The sequence below is a fragment of the Triturus cristatus genome, chromosome 9 (genome assembly GCF_964204655.1).
Source record: "Triturus cristatus chromosome 9, aTriCri1.1, whole genome shotgun sequence".
NCBI classification, from domain to species: domain Eukaryota; kingdom Metazoa; phylum Chordata; class Amphibia; order Caudata; family Salamandridae; genus Triturus; species Triturus cristatus.
In genome coordinates this window covers 1,257,429,492-1,257,452,416 of record NC_140592.1, presented here as the reverse complement: position 1 = coordinate 1,257,452,416, position 22,925 = coordinate 1,257,429,492, and the positions used below count along the sequence as shown (strand labels likewise).

The 22,925-nt window shown below is 54.5% G+C and overlaps 1 protein-coding gene across 3 annotated transcripts in view; it reads left to right on the top strand.

Annotated features, from left to right (window-relative positions):
* Positions 1-22,925, top strand: part of PRKD1 (protein kinase D1) — a 937,657-nt gene that overhangs the window by 91,375 nt on the left and 823,357 nt on the right. The gene's annotated exons all lie outside the window — the stretch shown is intronic.

Sequence of the window (22,925 nt, the reverse complement as noted above, 5' to 3'; positions counted from 1 at the left end):
AAATATAGAGATTAAACCCCAGAAAAAAACTAAAACAATGGACAGGAGGGTGTACAAAGGGGATTATTTAATAGTACCAATAAAGAGCATTTTGTGCAAGATGATTCGCCCTCTTTCTGTAAGGTAAATCTTTAGATGTGTCGTGATTTCGGAGCGTAGACACTTCAAGTGACCGGGAGAGGACGTAGATAAAGGCAACGGTGAAACGGGATTTACAACTCTTGTTAATATAGCCTTATAGCCCGCCGTAGCGGGCTATACCGGCTATTAAAGGCCCGCTGCAGCGTTAAAGGCCCGAGCCGAAGTCGAGGGACTTTAACAAAGCAGCGGGACTTTAATTGCCGGTATAGCCCTGCTACGAAGGGCTATAAGGCTATTAGAAAATTCTGCCACCAGAGGGCAGAATGTTCTAACAAATTAAACAAAGCCTTCAGGGAGCGCGAGGGGAATGAAATGTTATGTTGTTATGTTATGTTATTTATTCTTTTGTATAGCGCACGGCTACTCAAAAAGAGTGTCCCGGCGCTTTTTTTTTGGAAAAGGAAGGCTGCAACACAATAACATAACACCATTAAAAGAAAAAACAGAATGCCAGACAAATACATGCAAGAAAAACAAACTACTGAGTAAACAGCCAGGTTTTAAGGCTTTTTCTAAAAGCTAATAGGCTGGTAGCTCCCCGCAGAGTGAGCGGCAGAGAGTTCCACAACTGTGGCGCCAGCAGTCCAAAAGAGCGGCCACCCAGGCGAGCTCTCTTCACGCGCGGAACAACCGCCAAAAACAAAGATTCCGACCTCAAAGACCGGGTCGGCTGATAGAAGACCAGTCTCTTTTGAAGATACTTCGCTCCCACCGCGTGGAGAGCTTTGTAGGCCAGAGTCAGAGCCTTGAAGGCGATCCGCTTCCGGATAGGGAGCCAATGCAAGGTTCTCAACAAGCCAGATGCACTGGCCCGTCTATTTAATCCAAAGATTGCTCTGGCAGCAGCGTTCTGCACCACTTGGAGCCGCTGCAGCAAATACTCTGGCAGGCCCAGGTAAAGAATGTTAGAATAATCCAACCTGGACCCGATCAGAGCCTGCACTGTCAGTTTCCTATGCTCCTCAGACAGCAGGGGAAGGAACCTCCGCAGCATCCTAAGGATGCCGAAGCAGGTGCCCGACACCCCGAGGATCTGGGCTTTAAATGTTAGTCCCTTATCCATCTTAACCCCCAAATTCTTGGCGACTTGGGAGGAGCAGGACGGAGGAAACATATCAATCGGCCACCAGGCCTGCCAGTCTGGCTCAGTGTCGCACCCAAAGAAGAGTACCTCAGACTTATCGGAGTTGCACTTGAGGCTGTTCAGTTGGAACCATTGAAAAACAGCCCCAAGGCAATCCCTGATACTCTCCCCATCAAAGTCTCCTCCTCTCTTACACGAGAAGAGGAGCTGGGTGTCGTCAGCGTAGGATACGATCTGGGCCCCATACGACTCCGCCAGTGCCGCCAACGGGGTCATGAAGATGTTAAATAGGGTCGGGCTCAAGATAGAGCCCTGTGGGACCCCGACTCCCAGAGGCGGCATCACGGCGGAAACTGGCGAGGCCCAGACCGTTTGCCGGCGGCCGGCAAGAAAGGAGGAAAACCAGCCGAGCACCGTCCCCCGCAGACCTATCTCAAAGAGTCTTGCGAGAAGGGCATCATGGGGGACGGTGTCGAACGCCGCCGACAAGTCCAACATCACCAGCATGGCTTTGCCCCCAGAGTCCAGGACACCTTTAATGGTTTCTGAGACCTCAAGGAGCGCAGTCTCTGTGCTGAGATGAGGACGAAAACCAGACTGGGTAGCGTGCAAGATCTCGTTGGTCTCAAGAAAATTGGAGAGCACAACCTGAACGTGCTTTTCCACAATCTTCGTGAGAGCCGGCAACAAAGAGATGGGCCTATAATTGACCGGGGCCTTCGGGTCTAGGCCTGGCTTTTTAAGCAATGGAATCACCATCGCCTGTTTCCAGGCGTGCGGGACCACTCCCTGACTCAACGAAAGATTCAGCAGCGGGTTTGCTAATGGATTAATCACCTCCGCAACTTTCGCTAAAAATTTAGCAGGGCATGGGTCGAGGGGCGAACCCGATTTAAGATTGCCCATTAGTGCTAAAGAGTCGGGAGCCGAGAGCGAAGGAAACACACTCAGCGTCACACCAGGCCAAGCCCACGGGGATAAAATGGCTTCAGGATTAGTCTGGCCCATGGGCCCAGGCGATGGAAAAGAGTCCTGTATGCGTTGGATCTTGCTCGTAAAAAAGTCAGCAAGGTCCGAAGCCCAGGTACCAGACGGTTTTTCATCCGAGGTGTTAGACCATGGGGAAATAAATTCTCTCACAATGGAGAAAATCTCCTTGCAGGAGTTAGAAGCAGCTTCTATTCTCCTTGCAAGATACGCTTTTTTTTCCAGGCGAATGTCCCGGTGATAGGCCTTGACCACCGTTTTATAGGTCAGCTTGGCTATAGTATCATATTGTGCCCGCCAAGCTCTCTCGGCCACCTTACACTGCTGCCGCGTAGCCGACAGTGCTGCGGTGAACCAAGGCGCAGAGACCCGTTTCGGTGTCAGGCGGGGTGTCAGTTCCGGGGCAAGATCATTCAGCCTGTCTAGAAGCCAAGCTTGCAGGGTCTCCAAGTCCCTATCCAGATCGCCCGAGAGGGAGCATGGATGATCCACAGCAGCCTGAGCCAGCATCTCTGGGGTCACACGATGATATGCCCTATGGACACGACCCTGTTGCTGTGCCAAGGCAGCCACCGGTTTGACTGTGCCTTTGATCGTAAATTTGGCCAGCAAGTGGTCTGACCATAGTACTGGTATAGTCTCAATCGCCCCGAGAGGGGAAGACGAGAATACCTGGTCAAGAGTGTGCCCCTTCTCGTGCGTAGGTTCCTGCAAATGAGGAATCAGTCCCAGCGGGGCCATAGCCTCAGAAAGTTTAATGGCAGCAGGGTCAGACGGATCATCCATCCGAAAGTTGAAATCCCCTGCCACGATGCAATGTTCCGCTTTCAGGGCCAGCCCCAACAACACGGAGTCCAGATCTTCAAAAAACGTACCGGGTAAACCAGGTGGTCTATACACGAGTAATCCCTTAACAGATTGATGTGGAGACAGAGTAATAGAAAAAGCGAGGGTCTCTGAACCTCGGATATCCTTCACTGGCAGGATCACACAAGGCGTGCCTTTCTTGACCACCAATGCCACTCCACCACCCCTTCCCTTAGCTCTATCCTTCCTGAAAATGTTATAATCCGGCGGGATTGCCGTAACTACATCAGGATTGGAAAATTCACCCCACCACGTCTCAGTAAGCATAAGGCATAGTGGCTTCACTGTATCTAGAAGCTCAAATATGTCTTGCGCATGTTTGCATGCCGACCTGGTGTTTAATAGCATGCAGCGATAACCCACACTGAGGGTGTTCTTATTGGGGCGTGATACCTGAGAGCGGATAGGGCGCCAGCCACAGCCAGGGCAGCCGCGTTTCCCGCCATGGCGTCCGGGAAAGACAGTGCGACAGCCTGCGACCAAGGTGTCAAAGGAGCGAAGTTCCCCAAGGGAATACTGCAGCACTGGTGTCCCAGGGGGGCACATTCCAGATGTTTAGAGCCCTACCCGCCGCTCCGGTCGCCTCCGGGACGCTGACGGGCGCAGACGGGCAGGACTCTGGCGAGACTCAGGCGTAGCGAAGGCACGTCACCGCTGCGCGTGACCGCTGCGCTACGCAGATGGTGTTATATAGGCGTGACAGGCAGAGCACGAGAGCGCTCACCTGGATGTCGAATGAGCGTTCCAACCCGCTCCATGATGGCGGCCAAAGTGCGCGCGGGAGCCCCGTGAGCCCGGACCCGCCGAAACAGCGGTGCAAGTTCCACAATTTTAAGGTGCAAGTGAGGGCCAGGGAGGGGAACCCCCTAATAAAAGCAGGGAGAAAAGAAACTAAAAGTTAACCAAGATAGAAAACAGGGAGCTTAAAAACTCAATGTGCAGCCAGCAAACAAGCGTGTATGCGCAACAAGCACTAGATGGCCAATGATGGTCACCTCTTCCAGGCTGACCCGCACAAACCCCACACCTAAAATAGGTTAACCAGGCGGAGCACTAGAGCGCTCACCTGGATGTCGAATGAGCGTTCCAACCTGCTCCAAGATGGCGGCCAAAGTGCGCGCGGGAGCCCCGTGAGCCCGGACCCGCCGAAACAGCGGTGCAAGTTCCACAATTTTAAGGTGCAAGTGAGGGCCAGGGAGGGGAACCCCCTAATAAAAGCAGGGAGAAAAGAAACTAAAAGTTAACCAAGATAGAAAACAGGGAGCTTAAAAACTCAATGTGCAGCCAGCAAACAAGCGTGTATGCGCAACAAGCACTAGATGGCCAATGATGGTCACCTCTTCCAGGCTGACCCGCACAAACCCCACACCTAAAATAGGTTAACCAGGCGGAGCACTAGAGCGCTCACCTGGATGTCGAATGAGCGTTCCAACCCGCTCCAAGATGGCGGCCAAAGTGCGCGCGGGAGCCCCGTGAGCCCGGACCCGCCGAAACAGCGGTGCAAGTTCCACAATTTTAAGGTGCAAGTGAGGGCCAGGGAGGGGAACCCCCTAATAAAAGCAGGGAGAAAAGAAACTAAAAGTTAACCAAGATAGAAAACAGGGAGCTTAAAAACTCAATGTGCAGCCAGCAAACAAGCGTGTATGCGCAACAAGCACTAGATGGCCAATGATGGTCACCTCTTCCAGGCTGACCCGCACAAACCCCACACCTAAAATAGGTTAACCAGGCGGAGCACTAGAGCGCTCACCTGGATGTCGAATGAGCGTTCCAACCCGCTCCAAGATGGTGGCCAAAGTGCGCGCGGGAGCCCCGTGAGCCCGGACCCGCCGAAACAGCGGTGCAAGTTCCACAATTTTAAGGTGCAAGTGAGGGCCAGGGAGGGGAACCCCCTAATAAAAGCAGGGAGAAAAGAAACTAAAAGTTAACCAAGATAGAAAACAGGGAGCTTAAAAACTCAATGTGCAGCCAGCAAACAAGCGTGTATGCGCAACAAGCACTAGATGGCCAATGATGGTCACCTCTTCCAGGCTGACCCGCACAAACCCCACACCTAAAATAGGTTAACCAGGCGGAGCACTAGAGCGCTCACCTGGATGTCGAATGAGCGTTCCAACCTGCTCCAAGATGGCGGCCAAAGTGCGCGCGGGAGCCCCGTGAGCCCGGACCCGCCGAAACAGCGGTGCAAGTTCCACAATTTTAAGGTGCAAGTGAGGGCCAGGGAGGGGAACCCCCTAATAAAAGCAGGGAGAAAAGAAACTAAAAGTTAACCAAGATAGAAAACAGGGAGCTTAAAAACTCAATGTGCAGCCAGCAAACAAGCGTGTATGCGCAACAAGCACTAGATGGCCAATGATGGTCCCCTCGGGTTCCCTGAAGCCTTTGTTCACAGCCAGAGCTGTGAACAAAGAAGTATTGGAATGTTGGTGCTCCGGGCTTACACCAGCCATTATAAGCCCGGAGCACTCCATTGTTTTCAATGGAGCTTCCAACATTCCAATGTTCTAATAAGGAGTTCATAAATTCTTCTGCATTTTATATATTTTGAGATATAGATTTTTTTAAACAGTGGTCGCGGCTCAGTAGATGCAGCTGAGATGCTGTTCTGTGTGAGAGTGTGAGCTGTAACACGGTAGTGGTAACTTAATAGCTGTTGTAACTGAGCTCTAACTCGGCAGTTGCTTTTGTGGTCTGTTACTCAGTAGCTGAAGCTTCATAGCTGTCCTGTGTGAGTTGTAAAGTAGCAGCTCTTTGGTGTGAGCTTCAGCTCAGCAGCTACTTCCGGTGAGTTTACTCAGCAGCTTGTTGTACGAGCTGTAACCCAGTATCCATGTTGTATGAACAACAATCAGCAGCTAGCTTGTGTGAGCTGTGACCCAGTATCCATGTTGAATGAACAACAATCAGCAGCTAGCTTGTGTGAGCTGTGACCCAGTATCCATGTTGTATGAACAGCAATCAGCAGTTAGCTTGTGTGAGCTGTGACCCAGTATCCATGTTGTATGAACAGCAATCAGCAGCTAGCTTGTGTGAGCTGTGACCCAGTATCCATGTTGTATGAACAACAATCAGCAGCTACCTTGTGTGAGCTGTAACCCAGTATCCATGTTGTATGAACTGCCATCAGCAGCTAGCTTGTGTGATGTTACCCAGTATCCATGTTGTATGAACATCAATCAGCAGCTAGCTTGTGTGAGCTGTAACCCAGTATCCATGTTGTATGAACTGCAATCAGCAGCTCTGTTGTATGATCTGTGATCCAGTATCCATGTGGTATGAACTGCCATCAGCAGCTAGCTTGTGTGATCTGTAACCCAGTATCCATGTTGTATGAACAGCCATCAGCAGCTAGCTTGTGTGATCTGTAACCCAGCATCCATGTTTTATGAACTGCCATCAGCAGCTAGCTTGTGTGAGCTGTAAACCAGTATCCATGTTGTATGAACTGCAATCAGCAGCTATCTTGTGTGATCTGTGATCCAGTATCCATGTTGTATGAAGTGCAATCGGCAGCTATCTTGTGTGAGCTGTAACCCAGTATCCCTGTTGTATGAACAACAATCAGCAGCTAGCTTGTGTGAGCTGTAACCCAGTATCCATGTTGTATGAACTGCAATCAGCAGCTCTGTTGTATGATCTGTGATCCAGTATCCATGTTGTATGAACTGCAATCAGCAGCTATCTTGTGTGATCTGTGATCCAGTATCCATGTTGTATGAAGTGCAATCAGCAGCTAGCTTGTGTGAGCTGTAACCCAGCATCCATGTTTTATGAACTGCCATCAGCAGCTAGCTTGTGTGAGCTGTAACCCAGTATTCTTGTTGTATGAACTGCAATCAGCAGCTATCTTGTGTGATCTGTGATCCAGTATCCATGTTGTATGAAGTGCAATCGGCAGCTATCTTGTGTGAGCTGTAACCCAGTATCCCTGTTGTATGAACAACAATCAGCAGCTAGCTTGTGTGAGCTGTAACCCAGTATCCATGTTGTATGAACTGCAATCAGCAGCTCTGTTGTATGATCTGTGATCCAGTATCCATGTTGTATGAAGTGCAATCAGCAGCTAGCTTGTGTGAGCTGTAACCCAGTATCCATGTTGTATGAAGTGCAATCAGCAGCTATCTTGTGGGAGCTGTAAATAAGTTGCTCTATGGTGCGAGCCCCATCTCAGCAGCTGTGTTGTATTAGTTGTACCCCTGCAGCCACTTTTTATCAAGTGAAACTAAGGGGCCGGTTACGATGGCGGACGTACATGGTGGTGACGACCGGGACCGTCCGCAATACATGCGGTTGTTCCGCACACCAAATTAGGATGCGACCGCCAGCATGGCGGTCGCACCTTGCACTTTTAACATTGCTGCGGGTGCTGCAGCAGCACCTCCGCGATGTTAAAAATACATGTCGTGCATTTCACTGCACTACGTGGCAGGCACCACACGGCGCCTGCCACTTGGTGCAGTGAAATGTAGAGGTGTTCCATGGGTCCCCCCAGTGCACAAACACGCCCCCTAACACATTGGGGGCCCGCAGCGGGCCCACAAAACCAATCTCTACCAGCCTTTCAATGGCGGTTTACCCAGCACGGAAAGGCTGACGAAGACAGCATCGTAATTTGAAGGACGGTGCCTGCTAGGCACCGCCACCATTTTGCGAATGCAGACCGCTCCGCCAGGCAATCAGAACGATTGCCTGTGGCGGTTCCGTGGCGGATGGTCTTTGCGTCCGCCGCGGCCGCAGTCTGGGTCCCACCGCCATCGTAATCTGGCAGTGGTAAAATCGAGGTCTGATGTGGGAAGGACCACCACCGCAGGGTTGGCGGTGACGGTCCTTCCGCCATTGTAATCGATCCTAAGTTGCTATTTCGGGTAAGCTGTCACTCAGCAGCTACTGAGGCTGGCATCCAGCTCAGCAGGGTGTGGTACCAGAATATCACAGTCCGAATATCAACTGATATGAACACGACGCCCTAAACATTGTCAAAAAGAGTATGACCCCGTTGGAGTTAATAATATAAATCCTACGCACAGCGGGCGATATTTTTGTAAACAATATCTGCTCCTCGGAGTTCACAGAAGCAAACCTACACCCAGACGGACGAAAATCTACATCAGAGGCCCCACTAATGGAAATCAGGTCAAGCCCTGTACCTTAGGGTTAGGGTCCATCCCAAACCATGGTCATCTCACCCTCCACCCTGGAGCACACTGCTTTTTAAGTTGGGAACTTCGAGATAAACACCCCCGTATCTCACTGACTAAACTACGCCCGTGATCTCAGTAGCTACTATCGGTGAGGGGTAACTCAGTTGCTATTTTGTATGAACTCCAACGCGGCGGCTACTTTGTAGGGCTCATAACCCAATAGGTTTTTGGCATGAGCTGTAACCCGGCAGCTTCTCTGTGTGGTTGCAGCTCTGGCTGGTTTGTATGAGCAGTAACTCAGGGGCTATGTCAGAGTAGTAAGTTTGAGCCACAGCTCTCCAAGAGTCTCGAGTAAGGAACCATGAGCCTCATGTACAAAGGATTTTCTGTTCTGGTTCATGACAGTCTTTTTTCCCCAAACATCTTTAAATACGTTTATTTAAAAAAAAAAAATGCTCTGCCTACAGAGGGAATGCATGAACCACACTGCAACTGTAGTGAGAGGGTGACTTTTGTAAACACCACAAACTACTAAAAGGATGGGGACCTACTCGCAAAGGAAAAGTGAGGCATGTAGATGTTTTCATATTACTTACTACTGCTCCTAGTAGTATCTTTACACTATTGTGCTGTTCTCCATTTCCGAGTGTAAATGTACTACTAGGTGCAGATGTACTTGCGTCCACTCCCCTCAAACAAGAGGTGGAACTTGCTAGAACAGGTTTCTTCCTACTTGTAACTTTTCAAAAGTACACATGAGAATGATGGATGTCATGCGATATGCATATGGTAAATGTATGTGCAATGTTACCAATAGATAACCAGTTTAAACAAGCATTGGGATAGCCAATAGGTCTCGCCTTTGGGACCTTATAAGTGTTTAGTTATCCAACACAATATCCTTAGTGCAACAACATCAAGTGTTGCAGGGCTAAACACTTATAAGGTCCCAAAGGCGAGACCTTGTAGGGACCTAGGTAGAAATATATGTACATAGAAGAAAGCAAATTCGTCATTGCATCTTTCTGTTTTTTCGCTTAAGGAAGGTAGATTTTCAAAGGGGCGCTGATTAATTTTGTTTCTGAAACGGGGGCAGTAGGCCAAATAAGTTTGGGAACCTCTGGCACCCATTACAATAGCATCTGTGTTGTTCTTCCACTTAGCATGTGGGCCAAGGCCCACAACTCCACATTGGTGACCAGGCAGTCTGGATCCAGCCTACAGCTGCAGCTCTAGTATGACATAGCCCAGCATGCTATGCCCCTACCTGGTGAGGTGCCCGTTTGCTACCCACGCACACCTGCCACCATCTGTTCTGTCGAGAGGAAAGGGGAGGGGAGCAGCGCCCTCCCAACGAGTGAGCCAGGTATGCAAACCTCCAGCGCGGCCCCCAAGGTAGGAGGTCGTTCGGGCACGGCAACCTGTAGTGAGCCAGGATGCTGGCACCCACTCAGAGAGACAGTGAGAGTGAGCCCACTGCGCGCACATACCCCATGACGGCAGAGTGAGGGGTGAGATCGTCCTGGAGGCTCCAGGCTCATGCCTTCTACATGGTTGGAAGACCGCAGCATTAGTGAAAAATAACTCTGTACAGCACCCCGCACAAACTCACAGAGTGCGGGTAGCAGCGGGAACGGCCCCTCACTCACGTCCTGTGCTGCAGAGGAGACCACGGCTGTGAAGGAGAGCTGAGACCGGGATGGAAAGTGCGGCATGCCCTCTAGTGAGCCCCTGCCACCAAAGTATGCTGCCAGGAAGCCGCCTGTAAGTGCAGCAACAAATAGAAAACTTACTGATCCCCTCAACGCCTGAATGCAGAGTAGCCAGGAGTGAATATAACGGCCCGGTGACCCCCCCCCACCCCGCCTACTCAGGCCAGGAGAGTGGGCAATAGCGAAGCCGGACTCTTTTTACAGTAACCAGGTTCAACATTTTAACCCACCACTAGTGCTGAGAAAGCTGTGCGTCCCCTGGTGGCAGGCAGCCACTACTGCAGGAGATGAGAAGACCGTATTGCCCTCCGGAGGCCCATAAAATCCAGTGAAGCACAAGTCCAGCCAGGCGGGGACAGTGTCACAGCACAAAAGAAGCCAGTATTGCGCCCGAGAGAGAGGAGGCCTGAGTGCAGAGAGGGCAAAGGGTAGTGGTGCTGAAGTTTGGCCCATGCACTGGGTTGGAGACCCAACAGGAGTAGATGCCAGCTACTGCCTACCTCGAGGTCACCGGGGCTCAAGCAGCAAACCTGATATAGGTGTGAGGAATGGTCAGCGCCCTCTGAGGGCTGCCTGCTGATATCACTGGGAGGAAAGGGGGCTGACTCCCAAGGAAATCTGACTGCACCAGCCGTGCAGAAAAGGAGGAGAGCGCTACCGCCGAAGAAAAGTGCGCTCAGACCAGATGAGACACCCATTCTCTGAGGGCTAGGACCAGCAGAACTCCCGAGGTCTGTGTGCTCCCAGCCAGAGGGTGTTGTTATGTTTGGTGGGCTGCACCACCGCTGTTGTAATGGCAGGGGTGTATTCATCGTGAACTCCCACCCAAGGCGATTATGTGGGATAGGACAGCGGAGTGAGGAGCGGAGAAAAGTGAAAGTAATAAAGGATACGGGAGCTAGACCTCGTGGTCAGATCCGGACTATCAATCCTACACGAATGTCCCTGTTTATTTGTATAGCACCGATGGCGCATGCTTTTCTCCCATACCTTCATCCGCCAATCGTCCGCTGCAGGTTCAAGGCATTTGGAGAACTCGGCGTGCTGCGTCCTGAAAGGCGTGATCATCGCCCGCCAACCTGCACCGAGACACGCCTCCCCGAGGTTGCTTCCCTGTTGCCAAGCAGTGCGTCCGCTGGCGGCGGGAGTGGCGCTCATTGTTACTGTGGCCGCAAGTACCAGCCGTGCCTCGCAACATGAGGCTGTCCTGCTCCCTCCTACACAGAGAACCCCTGCAACGGCCCGACAACAGCGCTGGCGTAGCTGCAACCATGCCACTGAACCCACAGTAAGGCAAAGACGAGTGGTGCGCAGGCGTGCTCCACAGCGAGACATCTGGTTTCAATTATCGCGCCCGCGTCTGGGCACGATAATTCAAACCAGATGGTGCCTGTGTGGGTAACCGCACGCTATAGGCCATGGGCGGAGCAAAGGCGGGACATGCGCCCACCTTTGCCCAATTGCGTGCTGTCTTTGTTAAAAAGACACACGCAAAGGCCAATAGCCTGGGACAAAACCAAAAGCACACGCACAAGCGTGTGCGAGCGTGTGGTGAGATTTCTAAAGCCCTTACATAAAGTCTCGCAGACAGCGCATGCGCGCTGCGCTAGGCTCGACCTTAAAAAAAAAAACTTTTCAAAAGTAGGTGGAGATCTTTGTCACCAGGGCAGAGTTGTCCCTATGGGGAAGAATACGTAAAAAAAATAAAGTTTGGTTATTATTAAAACAATAATACAAATATGCTAATGTAAAATAAAAATGTAAAAAAACTTAAAATATCTATTATTACCCTAGAAGTAAAAATGTAATATTGCAGCACACTTTCTCATTAAATGAGATGGTTTATAAATAACTAAATATATCAATTTAATTTATAATTATTTGGACTGATGGTTTTATCACATAACATTTAAAATAGCTATATGTGTAAATTAAAACTCAAAACAAAATATTTTATTTAACATACGGGGTCTCCCCATATACCCGGCCTCCATTATTTTCTTTGGGATTGTGTTGCGGTACCTGTGACTGGTCATGTGTTGTGCTGGACTTAATCCTGTAATCCCCTTCCATCTCAGTTGTAAGTATTCTCCATTTTCCAGCCAATACCCGCTGTCCCTTTCACATTTATCACTACTTCGTATGCTTAACGTGTTGGGAGACTCCATAGTAGGGGAAGAGATCTCCGCACAGAAAAAGACAGGAGAGACAGAGGCGGGACATATGGGTGGTTTAGGAACAGCATTTTCTAGTGTGTTATCAGTTCTATTCGAGGCCTACTAATGTGCTACGAAATGCAGCTTGTGAAAAGGGCCTCAAAGTCTGGCACAAGGATGTATATGTTATTAAACTCCGAGAGCGCCCCTTGTGGAATAGTCTTCTCTACAGCATTGAAGCGCTACAGATGTGGCTGGGATGGCGTCTTGCCTCGCGCCAGCACTGTCCCAGTGGTACTTCTCTTTGGTAGACATATTGCTTACTCCAGAGAGCAGCAACACAGTAGCTCGGGCCTGCACTGTCCCAAAGGTACTTCTCATGGACAAAAATGTCAAAAATATATATTTCCCTTTGGAACCACTACACAAAATCAATTCAGCGGTCACTCACATGCACATACGTATCACCCAAGGGAACACAATTGCACTGGATGTAAGAACACTTATATTCAATTTAATTTAAAAAATCAAAAACTTTCAGTAAAAACATTTGATAAAGTACATCATAATACATTAAAAAAACATTAATTCTATACACAAAATATAAACCCAGGAAAAGACTTTAAAAGACAATCACATTTGTCATCAGGATATCAATTTGGAAAAATACATGAACACACAGCAAGAGTGTAAATTCTCTGTCAAAGTGTGGTTCTATATTCCAAAAATGTAACCCAAAATACAGCGTTGACATGTTTCGGTGGATGAACTTGTTAAGACCACCTTCTTCAGGACAATGGATATGTTGTCCCGAAGAAGGTGGTCTTAACAAGGTTTCCAAATTAACATCCTGATGACAAATGTGAATGTCTTTTAAAGTCTTTTCTTGGGTTTATATGTTGTGTATTGATTTAATGCTTTTTGAATGTATTATGATGTCTTTTATCGAATATTTTTACTGAAAGCTTTTGATTTTTTCAAAATTGGGTGATACGTATGTGCAAGTGAGTGACAGCTTAATTGATTTTGTGTAGTGGTTCCAAAGGGAAATATTTATTTTTTTACATTTCAATCATTTTGGTGCCCTGTCCCTTTGATTTGTGGGGCCTTCTCTTTGGATTTAAGACTTCTCATGGACAGACATATTGCTTACTCCAGAGAGCAGCAACACAGTAGCTCGGGCCTGCACTGTCCCAAAGGTACTTCTCATGGGTGCACATATTGCTGACTTCACAAGGGCCACAGAGCCGTTTTGCTGTTTATGACGAGGTGTAAATGTAGCTCGTGGTGCCACTGATTAATTTTGCTCTGTTTTTGGAAAGTGGCCAGTGACGGCTCGAACCTTCCACACATTGGATTTCGTTATTTTTTCTCGCACCGATGAGTGTAAAAAGCCATTTTATTTCCGCAAGGGAGTTTTATTACCGCCCGTGCTCGCACTCCCCCTACTGATTCCGATCTGCAATGGGAACCTTGTGGGAGGGCCGGCACACCCCTGACATAGCGCTAATCGTGGCAGAGTGTGCGCTACACGACTGCTAAACAATAGAAACCATTACTGTCATCACGTCACTTACGGCCCCTCCTCTCGCAGCGGCTAGATGCCCGGCCTCAGCCCCGCTCTGCCCTGTTAGGCCCTCACTCCCCGTGAAGGGGGCAGTAGTCCTCGCCTGCTCACCGCTCATGGAGCCCAGGGTGGAGAGGGGGTGGTGGGGGGCTCGGGGATGGTGCCAAAAACCGGGATTAGGGACACGAGCCGAAGATGGGGGAGGATTAACTCCAAAGGCCGCGGATTAAACGCCAGACATGACACGGCCTCTTTATGGCATGAAATCCGGGCCTTCATGGCAGGCAGTGCGGGGCGACGGCCGCGGGCACTCTGGGTACCAGCAGGGCAGGAGCTGGCTGTCTTGGTACCACCAGTGCAGGTCAGGAGCTGGCAGCCTGGGTACCAGCAGTGCAGGGCAGGAGTTGGCAGTCTTGGCACCATCAATGCAGGGCAGGAGCTGGCAGTCCAGGTACCAGCAGCGCAGGGCAGAAGCTGGCTGTCTGGGTAGCAGCACTGCAGGGCAGGAGCTGGCAGTCTTGGTACCATCAGTGCAGGGCAGGAGCTGGCAGTCCAGGTACCATCAGTGCAGGGCAGAAGCTATCAGTCTAGGTACCAGCAGTGCAGGACAGGAGCTGGCAGCCTGGGTACCAGCACTGCAGGGCAGGAGCTGGCAGCCTGGTTACTAGCAGTGCAGGGCAGGCGCTGGCTGTCAGGGTACCAGCAGTGCAGGACAGGAGCTGGCAGTCTGGGTACCAGCAGTGCAGGGCAGGAGCTGGCAGTCTGGGTACCAGGAGTGCAGGGCAGAAGCTGGCAGCCTGGCTACCAGCAGTGTACGGCAGGAGGTGGCAGTCTTGGTACCATCAGTGCAGGACAGGAGCTGGCAGTCCAGGTACCAGCAGCACAGGGCAGAAGCTGGCAGTCTGGGTACCAGCACTGCAGGGCAGAAGCTGGCAGTCCAGGTACCATCAGTGCAGGGCAGAAGCTGGCAGTCTGGGTACCAGCAGTGCAGGGCAGGAGCTGGCAGTCTGGGTACCAGCAGTGCAGGACAGGAGCTGGCAGTCCGGGGTACCAGCAATGGAGAGCAGGAGCTGGCAGTCTGGGTAGCAGCTGTTCAGGACAGTAGCTGGCAGTCCGAGGACCAGCAGTGCAGGGCAGGAGCAGGCAGCCTGGGTACCAGCACTGCAGGGCAGGAGCTGGCAGCCTGGGTACCAGTAGTGCAGGGCAGTAGCTGGCAGCCTGGGTACCAGCAGTGCAGGACAGGGGCTGGTAGTCTTGGTACCATCAGTGCAGGGCAGGGCAGGAGCTGGCAGCCTGGGTACCAGCAGGACAGGAGCAGACAGATATCCAGCAGTGCAGTACAGGACAGGAGCTGGCAGCCTGGGTACCAGCAGTACAGGACAGGAGCTGGCAGCCTGGGTACCAGCAGTGTAGGGCAGGAGCTGGCAGTCTGGGTACCAGGAGTGCAGGGCAGAAGCTGGCAGTCTGGGTACCAGCAGTGTACGGCAGGAGGTGGCAGTCTTGGTACCATCAGTGCAGGACAGGAGCTGGCAATCCAGGTACCAGCAGTGCAGGGCAGGTGCTGGCAGCCTGGGTACCAGCAGCGCAGGGCAGGAGCTGGCCGTCTTGATACCATCAGTGCAGGGCAGGAGCTGGCAGTCCAGGTACCAGCAGCACAGGGCAGAAGCTGGCAGTCTGATTACCAGCACAGCAGGGCAGAAGCTGGCAGTCCAGGTACCATCAGTGCAGGGCAGAAGCTGGCAGCCTGGGTACCAGCAGTGCAGGAGCTGGCTGTCAGGGTACCAGCAGTGCAGGACAGGAGCTGGCAGTCTGGGTACTAGCAGTGCAGGGCAAGAGCTGGCAGTATGGGTACCAGCTTTGCAGGACAGGAGCTGGCAGCATAGGTACCAGCAATGGAGGGCAGGAGCTGGCAGTCTGGGTACCAGCTGTTCAGGACAGTAGCTGGCATCCTGGGTACCAGCAGTGCAGGGCAGGAGCTGGCAGCCTGGGTACCAGCAGTGCAGGGCTGGAGCTGGCAGCCTGGGTACCATCAGTGCAGGGCAGGAGCTGGTAGTCTTGGTACCATCATTGCAAGGCAGGAGCTGGCAGCCCGGTAACCAGCAGTGCAGGGCAGGAGCTGGCAGCCTGGGTACAAGCAGTGCAGGACAGGAGCTGGCAGTCAGCGTACTAGTAGTGTAGGAACTGGCTGTCTGGGTACCAGCAGGGTAGGAGCTTGCAGCCTGGGCACCAGCTGTGCAGGGCAGGAGCTGGCAGTCTGGGTACCAGCTGTGCAGGACAGGAGTTGGGTGTCTGGGTACCAGCAGGACAGGAGCTGGCAACCTGGGTACCATCAGTGCAGGGCAGGAGCTGGCAGCCTGGGTAGCAGCGGTGCAGGGCAGGAGCAGGCAGATATCCAGCAGTGGAGGGCAGGAGTTGGCAGTCTGGGTACCAGCAGTCCAGGAGCTAGCAGCCTGGGTAGCAGCAGTGCAGGGCAGGAGCTGGCAGCCTGGGTACCAGCAGTGCAGGGCAGGAGCTGGCAGTCTTGGTACCATCAGTACAGGGCATGAGCTGGCAGTCCAGGCACCATCAGTGCAGGGCAGAAGCTGGCAGCCTGGGTACCAGCAGTGCAGGGCAGGAGCTGGCAGCCTGGGTACCAGCCGGGCAGGAGCTGGCAGTCCGGGTACTAGCAGTGCAGGAGCTGGCAGCCTGGGTACCAGCAGTGCAGGGCAGGAGCTGACAGCCTGGGTACCAGCAGGGCAGGCGCTGGCTGTCAGGGTACGAGCAGTGCAGGAGCAGGCAGTCTGGGTACCAGCAGTGCAGGGCAGGAGCTGGCAGCATGGGTACCAGCAATAGAGGGCAGGAGCTGGCAGCCTGGGTACCAGCAGGGCAGGAGCTGGCAGCCTGGGTACCAGCAGTGCAGGGCAGGAGCTGGTAGTTTTGGTACCATCAGGGCAGGAGCTGGCAGCCTGGGTACCAGCAGGACAGGAGCAGGCAGATATCTAGCAGTGCAGTGCAGGGCAGGAGCTGGCAGCCTGGGTACCAGCAGTGCAGGACGGGAGCTGGTAGGCCGGGTACCAGCAGTACAGGGCAGAAGCTGGCAGTCTTAAGTACCAGCAGTACAGGGCAGAAGCTGGCAGTCTGGGTACCAGGAGTGCGGGCAGGAGCTGGCAGTCTGGGTTCCAGCAGTGTAGGGCAGGAGCTGGCAGTGCAGGTACCAGCAGTGTAGGGTAGGAGCTGGCAGTCTGGGTTGCAGCAGTGCAGGGCAGGAGCTGGCAGCCTGGGTACCAGCAGGGCAGGAGCTGGCTGTCAGGGTACCAGCAGTGCAGGACAGGAGCTGGCAGTCTGGGTACCAGCAGTGCAGGGCAGGAGCTGGCAGCCTGGGTACCAGCAGGGCAGGAGCTGGCAGTCAGGGTACCAGCAGGACAGGAGCTGGCAGCCTGGGTACCAGCAGTGCAGGACAGGAGCTGGCCGTGTGGGTACCAGCAGTGCAGGACAGGAGCTGGCAGTCCAGGTACCTGCCCAGCAGTGCAGGGCAGGAGCTGGCAGCCTGGGTAGAAGCAGTGCAGGGCAGGAACTGGCAGCCTGGGTACCAGCAGTGCAGAGCAGGAGCTGGCAGCCTGGGTACCAGCAGTGCAGGGCAGGAGCTGGCAGCCTCAGTACCAGCAGAGGCTGGCAGCCTGGTAAGCAGCCGTGCAGGAGCTGGCAGTATGGGTTCTAGCAGTGTAGGGCAGGAGCTGGCACCTGGTACCAGCAGTGCAGGGCAGGAGCTGGCAGCCTGGGTAGAAGCAGTGCAGGGCAGGAGCTGGCACCTGGGTACTAGCAGTGCAGGGCAGGAGCTGGCAGCCTGGGTACCAGCAGTGCAGAGCAGGAGCTGGCAGTCTGGGTAGAAGCAGTGCAGGGCAGGTCAGGAGCTGGCAGCCTGGGTACCAGCAGTGCAGGACAGGAGCTGGCAGTCCAGGTACCAGCAGTGCAGGGCAGGAGCTGGCAGCCTGGGTAGAAGCAGTGCAGGGCAGGGCAGGAGCTGTCAGCCTGGGTACCATCAGTGCAGGGCAGGAGCTGTCAGCCTGGGTACCATCAGTGCAGGGCAGGAACTGTCAGCCTGGGTACCATCAATGCAGGGCAGGAGCTGTCAGCCTGGGTACCAGCAGTGCAGGGCAGGAGCTGGCAGCCTGGGTACCAGCAGTGCAGGGCAAGAGCTGGCAGCCTGGGTACCAGCAGTGCAGTGCAGGGCAGGAGCTGGCAGCCTGGGTACCAGCAGTGCAGAGCAGGAGCTGTCAGCCTGGGTACCATCAGTGCAGGGCAGGAACTGTCAGCCTGGGTACCATCAGTGCAGGGCAGGAGCTGGCAGCCTGGGTACCAGCAGTGCAGTGCAGGGCAGGAGCTGGCAGCCTGGGTACCAGCAGTGCAGGACAGGAGCTGGCAGTCTGGGTCGCTGCTCTGATATGAATTTACGTTAAAGAAATTAAAAGACAGGAGGCTTTTGGCAAAACAGGAACAAGTTGGTTTCATTAAACGCAGGGGTCGGGAGAGTCTTGAGAGAATGCGTCTGAGGAACGTCTCTCGCTGTACAAAGTTATGGCTGGTTCTTTACACGTCTTACGAGGTACAATAAAACTATTTCTGCATTATTGAAAAGCAGCTCAGTTGTAAATTAACAGGTTTGGGCATCTGAAAAGGACATAGAAGGCTCTTGACCTCGGGAGAGCCAGTCTGGGCCAGTGTGTTTGTGTCAAGAAGCCGGGCGTCAGGAATGCGTGAGCACTACATGTGGTGTGCATGTCGTGTCCTGATTGGATAAGTGTTGCTATTTACAAGTGGTCATGGTACCATCAGTGCTGGGCAGGAGCTGGCAGCCTGGGGACCACCAGTGCTGGGCAGGAGTTGGTAGTCTTGGTACCATCAGTGTACGGCAGGAGCTGGCAATCCAGGTACCAGCAGTGCAGGGCAGGAGCTGGCAGCCTGGGTAGAAGCAGTGCAGGGCAGGGCAGGAGCTGGCAGCCTGGGTAGAAGCAGTGCAGGGCAGGGCAGGTGCTGGCAGTCAGCGTACTAGTAGTGTAGGAACTGGCTGTCTGGGTACCAGCAGGGTAGGAGCTTGCAGCCTGGGCACCAGCTGTGCAGGGCAGGAGCTGGCAGTCTGGGTACCAGCTGTGCAGGACAGGAGTTGGGTGTCCGGGTACCAGCAGTGCAGTGCAGGGCAGGAGCTGACAGCCTAGGTACCAGCATTGGAGGGCAGGAGTTGGCAGTCTGAGTACCAGCAGGACAGGAGCTGGCAACCTGGGTACCATCAGTGCAGGGCAGGAGCTGGCAGCCTGGCTACCAGCAGTGCAGGGCAGGAGCAGGCAGATATCCAGCAGTGGAGGGCAGGAGTTGGCAGTCTGGGTACCAGCAGGACAGGAGCTGGTAGCCTGGGTAGCAGCAGTGCAGGGCAGGAGCTGGCAGCCTGGGTACCAGCAGTGCAGGGCAGGAGCTGGCAGCCTGGGTACCATCAGTGCAGGGCAGGAGCTGGCAGTCTTGGTACCATCAATACAGGGCATGAGCTGGCAGTCCAGGCACCATCAGTGCAGGGCAGAAGCTGGCAGCCTGGGTACCAGCAGTGCAGGACAGGAGCTGGCAGCCTGGGTACCAGCAGGGCAGGAGCTGGCAGTCCGGGTACTAGCAGTGCAGGACAGGAGCAGGCAGTCTGGGTACCAGCAGTGCAGGGCAGGAGCTGGCAGCCTGGGTACCAGCAATAGAGGGCAGGAGCAGGCACCCTGGGTACCATCAGGGCAGGAGCTGGCAGCCTGGGTACCAGCAGTGCAGGGCAGGAGCTGGTAGTTTTGGTGCCATCAGGGCAGGAGCCGGCAGCCTGGGTACCAGCAGGACAGGAGCAGGCAGATATCTAGCAGTGCAGTGCAGGGCAGGAGCTGGCAGCCTGGGTACCAGCAGTGCAGGGCAGGATCTGGCAGTCAGCGTACTAGCAGTGTAGGAGCTGTCAGGAACTGGTAGGCCGGGTACCAGCAGTACAGGGCAGAAGCTGGCAGTCTAAGTACCAGCAGTACAGGGCAGAAGCTGGCAGTCTGGGTACCAGCAGTGCAGGACAGGAGCTGGCAGTCTGGGTTCCAGCAGTGTAGCGCAGGAGCTGGCAGTCCAGGTACCAGCAGTGTAGGGCAGGAGCTGGCAGTCTGGGTTGCAGCAGTGCAGCGCAGGAGCTGGCAGCCTGGGTACCAGCAGTGCAGGGCAGGAGCTGGCAGTCCACTACCAGCAGCGCAGGGCAGAAGCTGGCAGCCTGGGTACCAGCACTGCTGGGCAGGAGCTGGCAGTCTTGGCACCATCAGTGCAGTGGAGGAGCTGGCAGTCCAGGTACCATCAGTGCAGGGCAGAAGCTGGCAGTCTGGGTACCAGCAGTGCAGGACAGGAGCTGGCAGCCTGGGTACCAGCAGTGCAGGACAGTAGCTGGCAGCCTGGGTACCAGCAGGGCAGGAGCTGGCAGTCTGGGTACCAGCAGTGCAGGACAGGAGCTGGCAGTCCAGGTACCATCAGTGCAGGGCAGAAGCTGGCAGTCTGGGTACCAGCAGTGTAGGACGGGAGCTGGCAGCCTGGGTACCAGCAGTGCAGGGCAAGAGCTGGCAGCCTGGGTACCAGCAGTGCAGTGCAGGGCAGGAGCTGGCAGCCTGGGTACCAGCAGTGCAGAGCAGGAGCTGGCAGTCTGGGTCGCTGCTCTGATATGAATTTACGTTAAAGAAATTAAAAGACAGGAGGCTTTTGGCAAAACAGGAACAAGTTAATTTCATTAAACGCAGCGGTCGGGAGAGTCTTGAGAGAATGTGTCTGAGGAACGTCTCTCGTTGTACAAAGTTATGGCTGGTTCTTTACACGTCTTACGAGGTACAATAAAACTATTTCTGCATTATTGAAAAGCATCTCAGTTGTAAATTAACAGGTTTGGGCATCTGAAAAGGACATAGAAGGCTCTTGACCTCGGGAGAGCCAGTCTGGGCCAGTGTGTTTGTGTCAAGAAGCCGGGCGTCAGGAATGCGTGATCACTACATGTGGTGTGCATGTCGTGTCCTGATTGGATGAGTGTTGCTATTTACAAGTGGTCTTGGTACCATCAGTGCTGGGCAGGAGCTGGCAGCCTGGGTACCAGCAGTGCAGGGCAGGAGCTGGCAGTCCAGGTACCAGCAGGGCAGGAGCTGGCAGTCAGGGTACCAGCAGGGCAGGAGCTGGCAGCCTGGGTACCAGCAGGGCAGGAGCTGGCAGTCAGGGTACCAGCAGGGCAGGAGCTGGCAGCCTGGGTACCAGCAGTGCAGGACAGGAGCTGGCAGTCCAGGTACCAGCAGTGCAGGGCAGGAGCTGGCAGCCTGGGTAGAAGCAGTGCCGGGCAGGACAGGAGCTGGCAGCCTGTATACCAGCAGGGCAGGAGCTGGTAGTCTTGGTACCGTCAGTGCAGGGCAGGAGCTGGTAGTCTTGGTACCATCAGTGTACGGCAGGAGCTGGCAGTCCAGGTACCAGCAGTGCAGGGCAGGAGCTGGCAGCCCGGTAATCAGCAGTGCAGGGCAGGAGCTGGCAGCCTGGGTACCAGCAGTGCAGGGCAGGAGCTGGCAGCCTGGGTACCAGCAGTGCAGGGCAGGAGCTGGCAGCCTGGGTACCAGCAGTGCAGGGCAGGAGCTGGCAGCCTGGGTACCAGCAGTGCAGGGCAGGAGCTGGCAGCCTGGGTACCAGCAGGGCAGGAGCTGGCAGTCTGGGTTCCAGCAGTGCAGGGCAGGAGCTGGCAGCCTGGGTACCAGCAGTGCAGGGCAGGAGCTGGCAGTCCAGGTACCATCAGTGCAGGGCAGAAGCTGGCAGTCTGGGTACCATCAGTGCAGGACAGGAGCTGGCAGTCCAGTACCACGAGCGCAGGGCAGAAGCTGGCAGTCTGGGTACCATCAGTGCAGGACAGGAGCTGGCAGTCCAGTACCACGAGCGCAGGGCAGAAGCTGGCAGTCTGGGTACCAGCACTCCAGGCAGGAGCTGGCAGTCTTGGCACCATCAGTGCAGGGCAGAAGCTGGCAGTCTGGGTACCAGCAGTGCAGGACAGGAGCTGGCAGCCTGGGTACCAGCAGTGCAGGACAGTAGCTGGCAGCCTGGGTACCAGCAGGGCAGGAGCTGGCAGTCTGGGTACCAGCAGTGCAGGACAGGAGCTGGCAGTCCAGGTACCATCAGTGCAGGGCAGAAGCTGGCAGTCTGGGTACCAGCAGTGCAGGACAGGAGCTGGCAGCCTGGGTACCAGCAGTGCAGGACAGTAGCTGGCAGCCTGGGTACCAGCAGGGCAGGAGCTGCCAGTCTGTGTACCAGCAGTGCAGGACAGGAGCTGGCAGCCTGGGTACCAGCAGTGCAGGACAGGAGCTGGCAGCCTGGGTATCAGCAGCGCAGGAGCTGGCAGTCAGGGTACCAGCAGTGCAGGACAGGAGCTGGCAGTCTGGGTACCAGCAGTGCAGGGCAGGAGCTGGCAGTCTGGGTACCAGCAGGGCAGGAGCTGGAAGCCTGGGTACCAGCAGTGCAGGACAGGAGCTGGCAGTCTGGGGACCACCAGTGCATGGCAGGAGCTGGTAGTCTTGGTACCATCAGTGCAGGGCAGGAGCTGGCAGTCAGGGTACCATCAGTGCAGGGCAGCAGCTGGCAGTCTGGGTACCAGCAGTGCAGGGCAGGAGCTGGCAGCCTGGGTACCAGCAGTGCAGGGCAGGAGCTGGAAGCCTGGGTACCAGCTGTTCATGACAGTAGCTGGCAGCCTGGGTGCCAGCAGTGCAGGGCAGGAGCTGGCAGTCAGGGTACCAGCAGTGCAGGACAGGAGCTGGCAGCCTGGGTACCAGCAGTGCAGGACAGTACCTGGCAGCCTGGGTACCAGCAGGGCAGGAGCTGGCAGTCTGGGTACCAGCAGTGCAGGACAGGAGCTGGCAGTCCAGGTACCATCAGTGCAGGGCAGAAGCTGGCAGTCTGGGTTCCAGCAGTGTAGGACGGGAGCTGGCAGCCTGGGTACCAGCAGTGCAGGGCAAGAGCTGGCAGCCTGGGTACCTGCAGTGCAGGGCAGGAGCTGGCAGCCTGGGTACCAGCAGTGCAGAGCAGGAGCTGTCAGCCTGGGTACCAGCAGTGCAGGGCAGGAACTGTCAGCCTGGGTACCATCAGTGCAGGGCGTGAGCTGTCAGCCTGGGTACCAGCAGTGCAGGGCAGGAGCTGGAAGCCTGGGTACCAGCTGTTCATGACAGTAGCTGGCAGCATGGGTACCAGCAGTGCAGGGCAGGAGCTGGCAGTCAGGGTACCAGCAGTGCAGGACAG